This window comes from Leptonychotes weddellii, unplaced genomic scaffold (genome assembly GCF_054177405.1).
Source record: "Leptonychotes weddellii isolate Sample4059 unplaced genomic scaffold, ASM5417740v2 HiC_scaffold_6178, whole genome shotgun sequence".
Classification (NCBI taxonomy): domain Eukaryota; kingdom Metazoa; phylum Chordata; class Mammalia; order Carnivora; family Phocidae; genus Leptonychotes; species Leptonychotes weddellii.
In genome coordinates, this window is record NW_028030417.1 from 1 (window position 1) to 5,258 (window position 5,258).

Sequence of the window (5,258 nt, forward strand, 5' to 3'; positions counted from 1 at the left end):
CTTCGATCTCCTGTTGAGTTCGTAGGTGTTCAGAATGGTTTGATCCCTATCCAGCTGAATTCCTGAGAGGAGACGAAATCCAGGTCTCCTACTCCTCCGCCATCTTGCTCCGCCCCCCTGATCTATGTGTGTACTTTTATGCAAGTACCATACTGTTTTGATCACTACAGCTTTGTAGTATAACTTGAAGTTTAGAATTACGATATTGCCAGTTTTATTTTTCTTTTTCAAGATAGCTTTGGCTATTCTTGTGGTTCCATACAAATTTTAGGATTGTTTGTTCTAGTTCTGTGAAAAATGCTGTTGGTATTTTGATAGGGATTGCATTAAATGTCTAGGTTGCTTTAGGCAGTATAGACATTTTAACAATAATTATTCTTTCAATCCATGAGCATAGAATGTCTTTCCATTTATTTGTGTCTTCTTTAATTTCTTTCATAAGTATTTTATAGTTTTCAGAGTACAGGTCTTTTATATCTTTGGTTAAGTTTATTCCTAGACATTTTATTATTTTTAGTGTAATTGTAAATGGGATTGATTCCTTAATTTCTCTTTTTGCTGCTTCATTATTGAAGTATAGAAATGCAATAGATTTCTGTACATTGATTTTGTATTTTGCAACTTTACTGAATATGTTTATCAGTTCTAACAGTTTTTTGGTGGAATCTTTTAGGTTTTCCATGTACAGTATCATTTCATCTTCAAATAGTGGAAATGTTATTTCTTCCTTGCTGATTTAGATGCATTTGATTTCTTTTTGTTGTCTGATTGCTGTGGCTAGGCCTTCCAATACTGTGTTGAATAAAAGTGGTGAGAATGGACATCCCTGTCTTGTTGCTGACAGTAGAGTAAAGTTCTCAGTTTTTCTCCATTTAGGATAATGTCAGCTGTGGGTTTTTCATATACAGCTTTTATTATGTTGAGGTATAGTCCCTCTAAACCTACTTTGTTCAGGTTTTTTTTTATCATGAATGGATATTGTACTTTGTCAAATGTTTTTTCTGTATTTATTGAAATAAACATATGGTTTTTATCCTTTCTTTTATTAATGTGGTTTATCAGTTGATTGATTTGTGCATATTGACCCACCCTCACAACCCAGGAACGAATCCCATTTGATCGTGGTGAATGACTTTTTTAATGAATTGTTGGATTCGGTTTGCTACTATTTTGTTGAGGATTTCTGCATCTATGTTCATCTGAGATATTTATGTATAGTTTTTTTTTTTTTGTGGTGTCTTTATCTGGTTTTGGTATCAGGGTAATGGTGGCTTCATAGAATAAATTTGGAATCTTTCTTTCCTCTTCTATTTTTTGGAATAGTTTGAGAAGAATAGGTATTATCTCTTCTTAAATGTTTGGTAGAATTCACCTGTGAAGCTGTCTGGTTTTGGACTTTTGTTTGTTGAGAGTTTTTTGATTATTGATTCAACTTCTTTGCTGGTTGTTGGTCTGTTCAAATTTTCTATTTCTTCCTGTTTCAGTTTTGGTAGTTTATCTATTTCTAGGAATTAATACATTTCTTCTAAGTTGTCCAATTTGTTGGCATATAGCTTTTTATATTATTTTCCTATAATCCTTTGTATTTGTGTGGTGTTGATTGTTCTTTCTCCTCTCTCATTTGTGATTTTTTTTCATTTAGGTCTTTTCTCTTTTCTTTTTGATAAATCTGTCTAGAAGTTTATCAATTTTATTAATTTTTTCAAAGAACCATCTCCTAGTTTCATTGATCTGTTCTTTTTTTTTTTTAGTTTCTCTATCTATCATTTATTTCTCTTCCAATCTTTATTATTTCCTTCCCTCTGGTGGTTTTACATTTTGTTTGTTGTTCTTTTTCTAGCTCCTTTAGATGTAAGGTCAGGTGGTTTATTGGAGAATGTTCTTCCTTTTTTGAGGTAGCCCTGTATTACTATATACTTCCCTCTTATGACCACTTTTGCTGCATCCCAAAGGTTTTGAACCCTTGTGTTTTCATTTTCATTTGTTTCCATGTATTTTTAAATTTCTTCTTTGATTTCCTGACTGACCCATTCACTATTTAGTGGGGTGTTCTTTAACTTTCATATACTTGTGCTCTTTCCAGATTTTTTCTTGTGGTTGATTTCTAATTTCATAGTGTTGTAGTCAGAAATGGTGCACAGTATGATTTGAATTTTCTTGAATTTGTTGAGGCCTATTTTGTGGCCTAACATGTGATCCATTTTCTGGAGAATATTCCATGTGCACTTGTGCTGTTTTAGTTTGGAATACCCTGAATATGTCTTATTCAGTCTATCTGGTTCAGTGTGTCATTCAAAGTCATTTTTTCTTTGGTGATTTTCTGTTTAGATGATTTGTCCATTGATGTAAGCAGGCTGTTAAAGTTCCCTACTATCATTGTATTATTATCAATTAGTTCCTTTATGTTTGGTATTAATTGTTTTATGTATTTGGGTGCTCCCATGTTGGGTCCATAAATATTTATAATTGTTATATCTTCTTGTTGGATTGTCCTCTTTATTATTATATAGTTCCCTTCTTCGTCTCATGTTACAGTCTTTGTTTCAACGTCTGATTTGTCCTATATAAGTATTGCTACTTCAGCTTTCTTTTGAAAACCATTTGCATAATAAATGTTTCTCTATCCCCTCATTTTCAATCTACAGGTGTCTTTAGGTCTAAAATGAGTCTATTGTAGGCAGCATATAGAAGGGTTTTGTTTATTTTTAATCCATTCTGATAACCTTTGTCTTTTGATTGGAGCATTTAGTGCCTTAACATTCAAAGTAATTATTGATAGGTATATATTTATTGCCATTTTATTACTTTTTATAGTTGTTTCTGGAGGTTTCTTCTGATCTTGTTTTTCTCTCATGTTTTGCTGATTTTCTTTAGTGAAATATTTGGATTTCTTTCTCTTCATTCTTTGCATGTTTATTAGTGGTTTTGATATATGGTTACCATTAAGTTTGTATATAACCTCTTATGCATATAGCAGTCTATATTAAGTTGATGGTCATTTAAATGTGAGCCCATTCTTTTCTCCTCTCTTCTCCATGTTTTGGGTATATGTTATTTTATTTTATTCCTTTTTTTGTGAGTTTTTTCACTGATATTTTACAGACATATTCATTTTTACTGCTTTTGTGTTCTCCACCTTTATACCATCACTTTTGGTTTCTTGGAGGGCTGGTTTAGTGGTCATGAACTCCCTTAGTTTTTGTTTGTCTGGGAAACTGTCTCTCCTTCTATTCTGAATGATAGTCTTGCAGCATAGAGTATTCTTGGCTGCACATTTTCCCATTCAGCATTTTGAATATATCATGCCCCTCTCTTCTGGCTTAACAAATTTCTGCTGAAAAATCTCCTACTAATCTTATGGATTTTCCTTTATAAGTTAATGACTTCTTTTGTCTTGCTTCTTTTAAGATTTTTTCTTTATCACTATATTTTGTAAATTTAATTGCAATATGTCTTGGTGTGGGCCTACTTTTGTTGATTTTGATGGAAGTTCTCTGTGCCTTCTGGATTTGGATGTCTGTTTCCTTCCCCAGATTAAGGAAGTTTTCAGCTATTATTTCTTCAAATAAATCTTCTACCCCCCTTTTCTCTCTCTTCTTCTGGGACTCTTATGGTATGAATGTTATTACATTTGATGGAGTCACTGAGTTCCCTAAGTCTCTTCTCATTTAGCATAATTCTTCCTCTCTTTGGTTCAGCTTCATTGCTCTCCATTTGTCTTCTAGTTGATTAATTTGTTCCTCTGCTTCTTCCAGCCTGCTGTTCATTGCATTGAGCATGTTTCTAACCTCATTTATTGCATTCTTTATCTCTCTCCCTTTTTTTTTTTTAAATAGATCAGTTATTTAATTAAGTTCTCTGTAAGAAATTCAGAACACCAGTTTGTGAGGATAAATTCCATTTGTGAGAGAAAACAGAGAGCAGAGGTAGCCCTGAAGCTGAGGAACAGCTTTGATTTTGGGCACCATTTGTAAGTCCATAGCTTTCTTTTTTTTTTTTAAAGATTTTATTTATTTATTTGAGAGAGAGAGAATGAGAGAGAGCACATGAGAGGGGGGAGGGTCAGAAGGAGAAGCAGACTCCCTGCCAAGCAGGGAGCCCGATGCGGGACTCGATCCAGGGACTCCAGGATCATGACCTGAGCCGAAGGCAGTCACTTAACCAACTGAGCCACCCAGGCGCCCAGTCCATAGCTTTCTGATCAACCTTGCACTGCTCTGTAATCTCATATTTCTCTGTGTTGAAATCTCACCTTCCTGGTGTCTAGATTTATTCAGTTTCTTCTTGAAGTAAATATCAGTGAGATGTTTGGAGATTTTCACACTGCTGATATCAATTTTGATGGAGGTGGTAATGACAAATTTCTGGTGTGTTCTATGCAGAGGAACTCAGTTGAGGGCCCATCACAAGTAGCAAGCCTCTACTTAGTTGTTTCAGGAAAACCCCACTCTTGCCTCTGTGGCACCCAGTGAGGATGATCAAAATGGTCCCAGGAGTGATGTAGCTCACAGTTTGCTCACATGCTGACTGAAAAGTTTTTTTGCCATGGCTCAACAGCTTTCAAGGCACATCTTCAGTAGGATAATACCTAGGCATTGTATGAAGTTTAACCACTCTTGTACCACCTTCTTGTCACCACCAACTGGTTTTGTGACAGTAGCAAGAACTTTCTCCTTTTTCTTTTCAACCCTGGATTTAGCTGCTGAATACTCCCTCTTGTACCTGGCCTTTCTGAAATACATAGCTGATCAGGAATATCTGCCAATTCCTCTGTCTAGGACAGGGTTTCTGATGCAGTGGTCTTCCTCTTCTTTGGTGTTTTAGCCTTGAGGTTACCCTTCTTAACCTTTCCACAAGCATCAGTCTTCTTGGCTTCAGGTTTCTTCTCCTTAATATCTGACTTCTCAGCTTTTTCACCTGTCATCCTCTTCATGCCCCACCATAAACCTAAGTGAGGGAAATTAAGCATCTGGGAGGCCTCTTAGTTAGCCCCGAGCATGTCCAACCCCTGCAGGTGTCCACTTGACACCCTCCTGGTTCAGATGGTGAAGGATTGGTGGTCCTGAAATTGAGTCTTGCAGGAAGGCCTTACCATTCTAGCCTTGCAAGATAGGAAAGCACAATCTTCATTCCAGATTCTTTTTTTAACTCTTCTGTCTCTCTGATAAGTGTCTCACTGATGTCTTCTATTCTTTTCTCAAGTCCAATGAGTATCCTTATGACGATTGCTTTAAATTCTCCATCAGGCATGTTACTTA

General features: G+C 35.5%; 1 pseudogene; it reads right to left on the reverse strand.

The window, feature by feature from the left end:
• Window positions 1–3,869: 3,869 nt before the first annotated feature.
• LOC102746839 (large ribosomal subunit protein eL6-like) lies at window positions 3,870–4,924 on the reverse strand (annotated as a pseudogene).
• Between the last annotated feature and the right edge of the window lie 334 nt (window positions 4,925–5,258).